Source organism: Stegodyphus dumicola, chromosome 7, assembly GCF_044657685.1.
Source record: "Stegodyphus dumicola isolate Sdum_Otavi_A_Nest chromosome 7, ASM4465768v1".
NCBI classification, from domain to species: Eukaryota; Metazoa; Arthropoda; class Arachnida; order Araneae; family Eresidae; genus Stegodyphus; species Stegodyphus dumicola.
In genome coordinates, this window is record NC_140774.1 from 104106028 (window position 1) to 104119339 (window position 13312).

Here is a 13312-nt window from a genome sequence, read left to right on the forward strand (position 1 = left end):
TTGAAAGGGGGGAGTTCTTAGCATGACTTCGTAGTATAGTGGTCAGCACACTGGGTGCGTATTCCAGAGGTCCGTGGTTCGATCCCTAAGAGGGCTTTGCTCAGTTTTCATGACTCCTGCTTCCAAAAAATTCCCAATGTCTCTACAAGGTGACGGCGATAATAGATTCATTTTGAATTACATATCGTAACTTTAGTAATAATATCTAGATTAGATTTTGAATTAGAAAGTATGACGACAGTATTAAACATATTTCTCCGATTAGTTAACTAATTAGGAGCTAAATATGCAGTTTCCATTCGCATATAATGTTGTTTTTATCTGTATCTACAGGTACAAATGAGCGGGACACCAGCATTTCACCATTAGTTGCACATGTATAGTCCTATGGCTCTTGCTGTGCAACTGTACCCTAGTTTGGTGGAGAACACCTCGGGGTCTGGTACAACGATCTCCAACCCCTCTTTCCCTACCACCAGGTAACTCGAGAGATCTTTTGGCATACCGATCAGGGACGATATTTGTACCTACAACAAAATGGAATGAAAAATGGTTGCTATGGATAGAGCTCGAGCTACAATAATGCTTCTGAAAGAGAACCATCCTAATAAACATGTATTTAGTTATCACTGAAGTATCTCTCTTGATTGGGCTCAAAAGAAGCAGCACTAATTTAATTTCAGTTTCTGCTTGTCTACAGAATTGAATTAAATAATTACTAATTAAAATGTAGTAATTAAATCAGTTGTTTTCCTGACTATTACAAACATTAAGAAGACACAATGGCCCAGCTAATGAATCAACTTCTTAGGTGACAGTAACATTTTCCACTAGACGGCAGCTAACTTGATTTCAATATAGCTAAGTTTTAAGACTGTTGTTGTCTAATAATCCTAATTAGTCAGTACCATACAAACGCTAAAACTTCTGCAATTAAATCAATGCTTGTTCTTTTCAGTAAGAACTTGATGGGGCTACTTTTATCAGCAAAAGCATAGTCTAAGTAGGTATTGATTTAACTGTACCAATAAATTGTTGTAGAATTTGATTCTACAAGGTTTCTAGTTTGTAACTGACACCTAATGAGCAGTCATCAATACTTCATTACAAAAACTAAAAATAAGTTTAATTTACATGTTAAACATGGTCAAATCAGTCTTCCTACTACAAACGCTATTTCGCCCGTAATTATCATTCTAGATATCTGGCCTTTTCTACTTTTGCCTTAATTAAAATACGTGATTTTTACCATTTAATCGAGTGTAATGCATAGATCTTCTTGTAGCGCAACCATGCGGCAGCACTAAATCCATAACAGCTTTGTCTTTTCTCTTTATCATAGCGTATACCCTTTAAAATTAATATTAATCATAAATAACACTGATTTTTGTTGTTAACTGAAGATTTAACAGTGTTTGATGTCGTATAATGGACAATAACACATACATAGTCAAGTGAAGAGATTTAAGAGCTAAAAGTGTTTTCATTTATACTTCGGAATTTTTACAAGATCGTCATAAAGGGAACTTTATGAACTTTTCTTTCATTTCTAAGTATATTAAACAGCCGTTAAGGCTGGATAAAGGTAAAGGTAGAAAGAAGGATTATACTGAAAGGTACACAGCCACCTGCGATGCGTAAAAAATCCATGAAAAAAAGTCTTCGGAAAGTGATCTGACTGCTAACCTCTCTATTGGAAACTTGAAAGAGAGGCACATATTTCTAACAGAAAGAAAGATATTTGGTCTAAAAATTTCTGTTCCTTGTTTTCTGTTAATGTAAGAAGTCGACAACAGCATGTCTTTTACTCATGTTGAAATCACAGTTTTTCTACAAAACATTATTAAGAAAGTTCATTATATGCTGATAAATGAAGAGTAATCGAGGTCTTCTTTCAACAAGTTAGCATAAGCAAGGCGTTAAATGGTTTACAATGTTTATATCGACATCTTCACTATTTTCCAACCTTTTATAACTTAGCTAAGCAAACCATTTTTTATTTTGTATTGAGCATAAGCTTCTGGTATACAGGGGAATGTAGAGAAGTTTGTTTACTTAACACGTTGACCCCGGCCCATACCCACCGGTGAGTCATACTTTTCTGCTCCTTGTGGGGTGAAGGAAGCATGACTCACCGATGGATCACGCTTGTATATAAAAAAATAACATAATATAATTTAAAAGATAATGAATATCCGCGCCGCCGTCAACGTGTTAATTAATTACAACAGATATATCTGCTTAAAACGAAGAATGTCTTAAACGAATGCCTAAAACGAAGAATGTTTCGTGTAAAAAAACGAAATTTTCCCATGTAGCAACCCTATTCAATGAGTTTTATAAAACTGTTATGACTGTATACTTTGTATTTAACTAGACAAGAGAAATTTAAAATTCTCTCTAAATTCTTTTCATAAAAAATAATTGCAGAAAAAAGTGCATTGTAGAAAGAAGTGCTCTAAGATATTTTCCCGTTATATGCGACAGAATAGTTCAATAATAGGCAATTAAATTTTGAAATAATTCAGTCTCAGTTTGACATTAGATGCGTAAAAGAACTATATATATTTTGAAGGGCTCGATCACGTGAATTACACAGAGCTTTTTATAAAACCCTCTTCAATCTAAGCTCGAAATTTGCTTGAATTTATGTTATCTCTTGCTTGCTTGAATTTATGTTATCTCTTCTTGTGGTTGGAAACTTTTATCAATTTATTTCTACAGGTACATTTATTTTAATAATTAGATAAATACAGATATTTTTTAAAATTCATCTGCATTTTATTCCAATGCTCAAAAAGACTTTTTTGCCCTTCTGCTCTATCTCATATTAAGGATTCTGTGTCTTCACTCAAGATTCATAAGTATAATGCATTAAGTGATATTTAAGCTAAGAGTGTTGTGACTTAAAGCAAAATGAAACTCCTATAAAACTAGAAAACATTTCATTTATGTATATGCAGACGTTTGTATCGTGTTAATGACGAATAATTTAGCGTTTTAGATATTATAATTTTATCGTAAAATGAAAAAAATTGCATGTAAAAGTTTCTGATAAAACTAGAGAAAGCTGCATTGAAATATGTTTTTTAAAATAGCGTTAAGCCAATAACATAAAAGCGTGTATTTCACCTGAGTTATGAAATATTTCAATTTCTAGACTTTATATTACTTTCATCAAGTATACGTGTAGCGTTTAGCGACTTATACACCTTTCTATGAAACACTCAGTAACAGTGCTTACAATACATATCTAATAATATTTTTTACTTTTTAATATAAATTCCCTGTGAGAACTCAATGAACTTAAATTGTACAGAAAAATATATTTATCTTTTCAGATACCATAAAGCTTTTAAAGTGTTATTTATCTTTCAGACCAAATGCGACTTTTATTGTAAAAGCAGATTGGAAAGTAGATGATCAATCGAAATTCAATTACTTATGCTGTTGATTTTGTTAACTGCCAAAACAGAGTTAACTTAGAATCAGTATGGTTGTCTTCCCTCAAATTTTGTGAAGTGCTTTCTGTCTATAATATAATTTTGTTGAAACTTCAGTCGATTTATCGATGCCAAATCCTTGATCTGAAATGAAAACGTGTCTTTTGTTACTGCATTACATATGATTTATTTGATTATACTTAGCTAAAATGTTTCTTAGTGAATTTATGTAGGAAATCTTGGAAAATTATAAGTAATTTTCTCGCAGAGCAATAATAGATGTATAAAGAAATGTCTACAATGTTTTAAATATCCTCGTGATTTAGACTTAAAAATCTATCTTGAAATATAGACTTAATTTTGACTAATACACTCTTAGGGTAAAAAAAAAAAAAAGACACACCAAGCAGGAGTTATCCGAATGAGACGAAAATTGGTAGAAGTGATGTACATGTACAAAAAACAAATGATTACAGTTTGAGAAAAATTGGATGATTTATTAAAGTGATAGAGCAAAGTGAAAAAGTCAGTAACGCGTTTGTCCACCTCTGGCTCTTATACAAACAGTTATTCGACTCCGTCACCTGTCACCCCGTCCTCCGTCACCTGTCACCTGTCTACCAGAGTACACGGAATGAAATTCGTGAAGAATTTATGACTTGGAATCGTAATTTCTCCTCTTAAATATCCTGCCAGTTGCTCAGATCAGATGCGCTGTAGCGACAACCGTTCATTTATTGGCAGCCAAAATGTAAAATTTTGTATTTTCTGTCGAAACCTGCATGCATATCAATTTGTGTCCAATTTGCTTTATATCTTCTCAGTGCGTCGTGGTGCGTCTTTTTTTTTTTCGTCTAAGAGTGTATAATATTCATATTTGGCGATTGGGTACCCTAAAAACACCAATCGCCCTTTAAGAAGGGAGAGTATATAAGGTATTTCTCCCGCTTTCCTAGCTTACCCTCCTAGTGTAGTGGTTCTACACGCTGGGCTGGTATTCCAGAGGTTCGTGGTTCGATTCCCGGCGAAGGCGTTTGCTCATTTTTCATCTCTCCGGCTTTTCCAATTAACCTAATGTCTCTACAGTGGCACCCGAACTAAAAGGGTGGTGAATGATGATTTCTTCCCACCCAGGATTTGGCGATTGGGTCCCCTAAAAACCTCAGTCGCCCTTTAAAAGGGGGAGTATATAAGGTATTTCTCCCGCCTTCCTAGCGTGCTTTCGTGGTGTAGTGGTTCTGCACGCTGGGCGGGTATTCCAGAGGAATCAACAAACACAGCTGTTTAAAAGCAATGTGTTGTCACTGGTTGAAATAAAATACTTCTGTCTTCTGTGCGCCAACGTGTTGCCATTACGTGCAAGATATTTAACTTTTATTAATCTGTATGTTAGTACTAAGTGATTTTAAGCAACAAACGAAGTTATTAAGAATACTCATTGTAATTTTTACTTTGATTGATTTATATAAAAATGCCTTTAAATCGCGAGATGTCTAAATAGGAATATTAAATATTTTTATAAAATTACACTAGTTGGAAGTATTGTAAATCAAATGAAGAAATTGAAAAATTTTAAACTCCAGGTACAAAAGTGCTTCAAATTACGCGTCCAAGTTTTGATGTATTTAAATTAAAAAAAAAATAATCTTGTAAAAATTTAGAAAGTTAGCATTTTATGCTGCCCTTCGAAACACCCGTCCTATAGTTACGTTTAATAAAAATTTATTTTTCTTCTGAGAAATAAACCCCATATTGTTTGACCTTTGTTCGACAAAAATTGGCAAAGATATTTAAGATTTGAGATGGTGTTCAGGAGTTCTGCATATAGTAAAGAACGAAAATTTTGCATCCGTACATAACTAAAAATTAAATATGATTTTATAAAAAGGCTTCTGATCTTAAGAAATTAAATGATGAACGTTACTATACTAATGTCATCATTGAAGATGAAAACAATTTTTTCGAAAAGGAGATATTATTCACAAAATCTTACAGAATCCACGTTCTAGGAAATACAGCCAGGGTGCAGTATTGATGCGTAGCCAACTGGTAACCTTATTTTCCTAAATCATATTAAATATTTCTAGTTTAATCAATTTTTCATATAATTGTTAGAATAGGATACTGGAGGAATAAAAGAGAATTAGAAACTGAATAACGCAGTAGGCGTTTGTAATCTTTAATTCTCCCAGCGCAACAAAATTACAAATTAAACAATATTATACAATAGAAATCACTCAAACGGACACACACACAAAAAGAAAATATCTTAATGATATCAAAGAAAAAATCAGTATGGAATTTTTCTAATTTTTTATCAGCTCATGTCAAGCCGAAGACGATGTCAAAAATCCCAAATTTTGAAATTCAGAATCTTTGTCCATTTTTATCTTGGAATCTATTTTCCATTTTATATTTTATATAAGGGTCTTCAAAATATAACTATAGTGGTGTAAAAAGTTACATTTCGTAATTTTTACAAAAACTGACTTTTGAAATTTATAAATGACGAAAGATCATTTAGTACATCTTTATAATTGAAAGTACAATAGTACATCAGTATCCGTCATTAATCCGTTCCAAATCCTTGGATCTATGTCAAACGAACTTCTAAATAAGAAATAAAGGGAAAATAATCCTTTTTTCCCCCCAAAAAAATCCTGTTATTATTAATATAAGTCCTGTTGTTATTATTATTATATTGTTTAATACCGAAATACAAATGCAGTGTGTAAAATATGTATTATACATAAATGAAGCACTGCAGGTGATGAAGCCTGTAGATGAACGGTTTTCTACTATCCAGATCAAAAGCAAGTTTTCAATATGTTCTGACATTTCTAAACATTGTTTGATTATCGATTTTATCACCTTTGCTATGTTACCTAGTTTAATAGCGTCTTTGTTTTTCACAATAGTAGACACCATCATACTCGGCATACGGTACGTAAAATACAATCCTGGATACGCATGCCATCTTGCTACTTTATTCAACAATCACTTTTTCATTTCCATGGCAATCCTAACACTTTTCTTCGTTGCTTGACTCTTCTCATTAACATTCCTAAAATTCATTGTTAATGAATCTACAAAATTCTTTCTAAAAAATCAATCAAAAGTCACTTGAAAATTCAGAGTTATAGCGTGGACTGATTACTGAATGTTGGCAATAATCGTACTGACGCTCAAAGGCACATCGAACTCGAATAGTATTCTACATAAATATCGCATAAGAAAAGCTTTCGCGTCCAGACTGGGCGTAAACCAAATTGGACGGTTTTCAAAGCTGGCGTATAGCGAGTTACCACTGTATATGCCTAAAATTCGTACGATTATTACTGAACATGGTGTATATTTGATATCTGGAAAAATCCGTATAATTCTCAAATTAAAATACATCCAGTAGAGGTATGTTAGGATTGTTATGATATATCAAACTGATATAAACTATATTATTCTAAATACTTTTCTTTAAAAAATGTATTTACTTAACCATTTTATATACAATGTTTGCAGTTATATACTCTATAAATTTGTCGCTTTTACTCTCTATTACAAGGATGAATTTCCTATCGTCTGTCTTCTAAAAACATTATTAAAGCGTTAATAAAATACACTCAAAAATTATTAAAAAAATTATGAATATTAAATCAATATGACAGAATGCCAGAATTTAAAAGAACTCTACAGAACTATTAGGTTACATTTCTAATTCCTAAAATCTATAAAAGTTGGGGAATTTAATGCCATCATATTTGATATAACTATCTTCCTTTATTTAAATACGAATACGCTATTCTGAAACAATGGGACTTGCGTAATATAGGAACTGGGTATAAATGGAACTTTAACAGAGCACTTTTCCCAAACTATCTGGATTTGGAAGTTCTGAATTAGAATTTCCTTGTCGTAGTGAACCAATTATGTGTTCTCCAGTTTTTTTCATTTCAGAAAATGCATTCACGTCATACAATAAGAAAAAAAATGTACCATTATAAAAACCAGAAACTTCTTTTCTAACCCTTAAGGGAATGAAATGAATGGGGTAATTTAGCAAAAAGCGTTCAAAATGTGAACAATAATAATCCGTTTTTGAAGCTAAGTAATGTCAGATACCGATAAAATGAGAACATTGGCAAGTTGCCTTTCTAAAAGATCAATGACATCTATCTTCATTTCCTAACGATATATATTGCTATCGAATATTCAATAAAAGATCGCTTAACTCTAATGAATATTTTTCCATTTGGGAAATCATCTGTATCCTAGATGTTCCGTTTCCTTAAGTCATTTCCTTTCAATTCAGTTTCTTTTCTGCTTTAAGGATTTATAGATGTGATGGCTAAAGATATTTAATGCAGATCTGCTGGGTACAGTGTTACTGCATGCAGGCCAAATGAACTATTTGAAAGCAGCTAACACGCCGCAATTTGGGTTTACCAGGTATTATATTTTATCAATTGCCTGTCTGTAATCTAAAATCTGGTACCTGCATGAAATTCCTGATGATAGTACATATATATTGAGAGCTAAATATTAATTTTTCAGGTTAAAATATATTTCAAATTACTCTTAAATGTTGAATAAACCTTTAACTTACTTATTTAAGCTAAAACAAAATTAAGAAGACTTTCCAAGTGCGACCAGATTTTAAGAATAAATGATGGTAACTTATTCTGTTTCTTTTACTTATTAAATTTTGTCTGACGCGTACAGAATATATATATATATATATATGTATGTAAATAATTATGAACTTATTATTACGTTACCTCACGGTGTTTCGATTTTCATACAATTTTCAACCTTAGAGAAAAATTACTTTGAACTATCTCATACGAACTTTAGATGCTTATTTGGGAACCTGGTACTTTTTTTAGACTTATAATTTTTTAATTGCGGAAAAATATAATAAAATGCGTTCTTAATACATTGATATCTGGCATTACGAAAAAATTGGTTTAGTTTGTTTGATCATGGGAAAGCACACGACGATTACCTACTTAAAGGTAGGGATGCCTTTTTGGACGGCATTCTAGCTGCCCTAATTGGTGTATAATTTAGTACTCCTGTCTGCTGCATTGTTAAGCTCAGATTCGAATCTCGAAGATTTCCTGGATGCCTGTATATGTATAGTGTCTCTGTGGTGTAGAGACGCTCAAAATGAATAACTAAATAGTCTGTTTAGTAATTTGATCATACGACAAGAGGGGTGGGAAACTTTCTTACCCGTCCCAGAGGTGCTCTCAGTCAAAATTGGAGAAGAGCAGGGAAGAATCATGCTGTCATCTACATGGTGTTCAAGGTCCACGCCAACAATAGACGTAATCTTGCTCTTTGCCACGAGAAAATTCGTGGACTTAAGGAAAATAAGCTGTAATTAAAAGAAAGACAGATTTTTTTAAAGAATATATCTACGTTGTATCTACGTTACATGCAGAACAAAACCGTGAAAGTGCCCGTCCAGCTAGCCCTTTCCCCAGAATTTGAATCTGTACCGAACTACATGTATTCAAAGACGGTTGGCGACCGCTCGGCTGTTGGTGAGCGAGTTAATTCATAAATAATGTAAAATGTACTGTTCAGTGGTATTGGACTCTCTGTCTCAGATTTATGAATTTAAGGCAGTCTGAAATTTCAACATAATAGGCATGTGGAAGAACTTTAGAACTGAAGAAATGCAGTTCTTAAACTGTAGATGGCATAACACACTATTTCAAACATTTATAGAACTAAAACGTATTAATTATCCTAACACTGACAACAGACTAAAAATTTCCAAGTGTTCGTAGCTTTAACAGTCTTTCATTTTGGAGAACATATTATAGTAAACAGAATTTAAAAGAACAAGGGAATTTCAGTCATAAGTTATTAAGAAGATAAATGCTAGAAGTAAGAATTCGAGAAAGCGTAGAAAGAAGTATATGTATGGAAAAAAGAGGATAAATATCTTCTGACCACCCATAGGTGAGATTTCCTGGCAACATTAAACAAACCCATTAAAGTAGTGTGTGATACCAGAGTCTAAAGTATATTTCTATAACCTGAGAACATACATATGGTTTCTCAGAGAAAATTTTTGTAGCCCCGTATTTAGTTTCATTGATCCCAAATGATTATGCAGTTGTCTAGGCGTTTGCCTACTTGTCATACCTACGACAGTGTTTATCATCTCCAATAAATAGGGTGGTCAAAATAAAGCTCGCCAAGAACGATCATTTTGCTGTTTAGAGTACGCTCGCAGTAAATTCATAAAACGCTTTTCCACAGCTATGTTAGCTATGTTACGGAATATTTTATCTTTGCCTGTATTTCGAAAATTAGAACCTACAGCAATCTCTCCTTCTGCCATTCGGAACCGTGAATACTGAATCAGAGGATATAAGGGGATGACTGAAGTCTAAAAATTCTGGAGAAAACCCTGCTAAATATATTTTTAACGTCAGTATCAGATATGTGGCTTAGAGCATGTACGCGCGGTTATGGGCACTCTTCAGAAATAAATACTTACTCCTAGATTTACAGCGGGTTAAAACCACTAGTTAATCACTGCAATTTGAATGTAATTTCAGTTCTCTGTATCTGTCTGAACGTTCGTAACTGTTAATTTCGTAAGTTCATTTTCTCTGTGTTATTTCTTTTTGTGTTCAGTTTCTCTAAAACGGCAATGAATATAAAATTATTGGCCATAAAATCTTTCACTAATGAATTTAAAGTCCTATATCAATCGACTGACTTCAGAATGTAGCTTTGAAATAAAGTGCTCTGATGTGATTAAAATGGATCCAAATCGTTCCGTGAAATAAGGAATTTTTTTTAAATGGAACATGGAAGTTCAGCCAATATTAATGCGACTAAAGCTAAGTATTCCAGTTCATACGATGAGATAGAAAAACCTAATATTTCGTAAAATCCTTATTTTCGAAATGCAGCTTTTTGGAAGAACTGAGGAATGAATAAGATAGGCCTAATCAAAAATTCATTAAATTCGTACAAAAAACGAAATAAATTAAAACAAATTTCGGAATTTAAAATTCTGGTTTTCAAGAGCACATATTCAGGCGGAGAACTACCTGTGCTCAAAATTTGATAGCTCTAGGTGTCTCCGTTTTTCCGTAATGCAAGGAATATACAAACATACATACAAAATGATTCTTCTTTATTTAATGATAGAGATTTTATGTTCTATTATTAGCCCAAAGTGGGGATAGCCTAGAACGTTCTGCAGAAAAAGAAGCCCAGAACGTTTTGCATTTTGCGCGAAACACTAAAACACTGGTATGCGGAAATCCAATTGAAAAACAATTTCAACTGAATTCACTTTGATAACTGATACCAATCAGATTGAAGTTTCTATCTAATAATATTTGGTGGCAGTATTTGTGTAGCGATATATTTTTTATATTCGCTACGCAATTTTTTAAAATAATACATGGCATTATTTGGTGACAACATTTGGAAATTGATACGGACAAAAAAGGAAGATGAGATTAATAGAACCTCAGGTGTTATGGAAAAAATGGGGGATTTAATACGAACAATTTAGGAAATTTTCAAACCGTTCGATCTTTTATGGTCGAATAAATGAATAAGCATTTAATAAATAAAATAATAATTATTATTTTATTAACCTTAAAATAATAATTATTATTTTTATTAAATACTTATTCATTAAATTTAAATGTCTGGTTTTTAACAGTAAAGTCATTAGTTAACCTGCTTTTCAATGCTTCTGAGGAATAGAATTAAATCTATCAAGTCTAGTGGACGTATTTAAATGTTTTTTACTCATAAGATGGCCACAGTGACAAAGACAATACCTAATGTAAAAGATTATAAATTAATCGTGCTCCGTCAAAAGACGCAATGATGCCACGGCTGTAGCTGGAGGAATTTCTGGGACATTATAACCTTTATGTAGGAGATATTGCCAAGAATTCAGAAATATTCGTGTTTTGGCAATGCCAAATTAAAAAAAAATCACTTTTGGCAAATAATGAACTGTAACTTTTATCATGAGTTCACACATCTTATACTTATGTTTGGAGTCTTATATTCGTTATGTAAAATTAAAATTATAAGATGTTTGACTCCCGTACTACAAAAATTGACCAGGATATTTAATTTCAAAATTTGCAATTTTTGATGTCATTTTCAAATTATCTTGAGAAATCGGTAATTATATTAGAATAATTAGAAAAAAATATGTGTAAATGAAGTGCAACGAAAAATGCGTATAATATAATAGGCCGTACATGAGAATCATGTGGTGTGCATATCATATTTATTTTAATTTGGGAAAATAAATACCACACAGCTAGCTATAACGGCTGATGAGGACTTCGCTGCTTTAGGAAAACCAGTTAATATCGAAGTAAATATAATAATCATTATTACATTTATTCGCATAAGGTTAGCTCCATGCTTATCTCCAGTTATTTGATAGTAGTTAGATTTATTCCGTAACATTGGATTTAATTAACATTATACTCGAATAGTTGATGATTATTCGGATAACCCGGTTAATAGAATCCGTACGAGTTACAAATTATATAATATAAAAAATAATTCATATAATTAAATAAATTTAATATATTTATACAGTTAATAAATTTGAGTTTCATATAGCTAAACTTGTATATATTTGCAGTCACATCGATAAATATATGGTTACTGAATTGGAAGTCCATACAGCTACTAAATTCTAAATCACTGGAATTCGTCTATCGGGAAGTTTGCAGTATCAAATATTTTTGGTAAGTAGCTAGACTCGAATTCGACGTATAATCTGTTTTTTTTTTTTTTTTTTTATCTTAATTCTTAGCATTTTGCAAGTGCAAGATTTATTTAAATTTACTGTATTTTTTGCCTACAAATTATGATATTTATACTACTCGTGTACTTAAAATACTGGGAAGTACTGGTCTCAAACTGCATTTGGGAAAAATGGTCCATTTTAAAGCAGCCGACGCATCAGAAATGAAAAATTTATAATTTTTATTTATTTTCTATTTGAAGGTCTACGTTACCTGCTAGAAATATTGATTATGTACTCATTGATATGTAACTAGTTCAGGCTATTGGTTATACTTTGTAATTCAAACGTATTGACAAATTTTATACTGAAATTTATTTCAGGTAAATCGAATATGCTGAATTAAGCCGTAAAAGCTTACTTTTATCCATAACTAGAAAACCGCCCACTTCAGAATATTGAAGAGCCACTAATTTTGAAGGTTTGAATAGAATTTTTTCTAATTTTAAGCAATAACGAAGCCAGAAAAACGTCAAAAATTTTATATGTGTAAAATAAAGAGATAAAAATCAATCATAAATTAAATCAAGAAAAGGGGTTAACAGTTTAGTACAAATAACGCACTTTAAAATAGAAACAAAAATAATTCAACAAAATTAATATGTTACAATATGTTTATAAAAATTAATATTAACAAAAATTGCTGAAAATTCTTTATCAACATTTGTTGCTGAAAAATAGTTTTCTTCAAGGATAGCTGAAGAATTTTCAATAAAGCCTGAAATTCTGAAGTATGTCCGGATGACTGAGAATTTTTTAGTACCAAATAAAAAAAAACATAATTAAAATTATTGATTAAATAAAATTAATAATTGCAATCCTTTAAAAGTGCAATAAAGTGAAAATTATAAAACATTTTTTACAATTTTAATCAATCATCAAGATGTAATTTACCAGACGTAACAATAAAACAAGCAATTCTGTAAATATAAACGTTATAAAAAGAATTCTATAATAAGAAACTATAATAAATTTCTTTTAATTATTCCTTTTGATTTATTTTAAAATCTTGAAAACGCCTTAAACTTTTTTTAAAAAGACTATGGGAATTTCA

At 31.6% G+C, this 13312-nt stretch overlaps 1 protein-coding gene across 4 annotated transcripts in view; it reads left to right on the plus strand.

The window, feature by feature from the left end:
* The window catches only part of LOC118184495 (orexin receptor type 2-like), a 590403-nt gene that overhangs the window by 111137 nt on the left and 465954 nt on the right, over nt 1-13312 (plus strand). For 2 of the 4 annotated variants that reach the window (XM_085820672.1, XM_085820676.1), the window contains exon 2: nt 12094-12199. The exons of the other annotated variants lie outside the window; for them this stretch is intronic. The gene's annotated coding sequence lies outside the window, so the exon portion shown is untranslated. The remainder of the gene's footprint in view (nt 1-12093; nt 12200-13312) is intronic. 4 annotated transcript variants of the gene reach the window in all.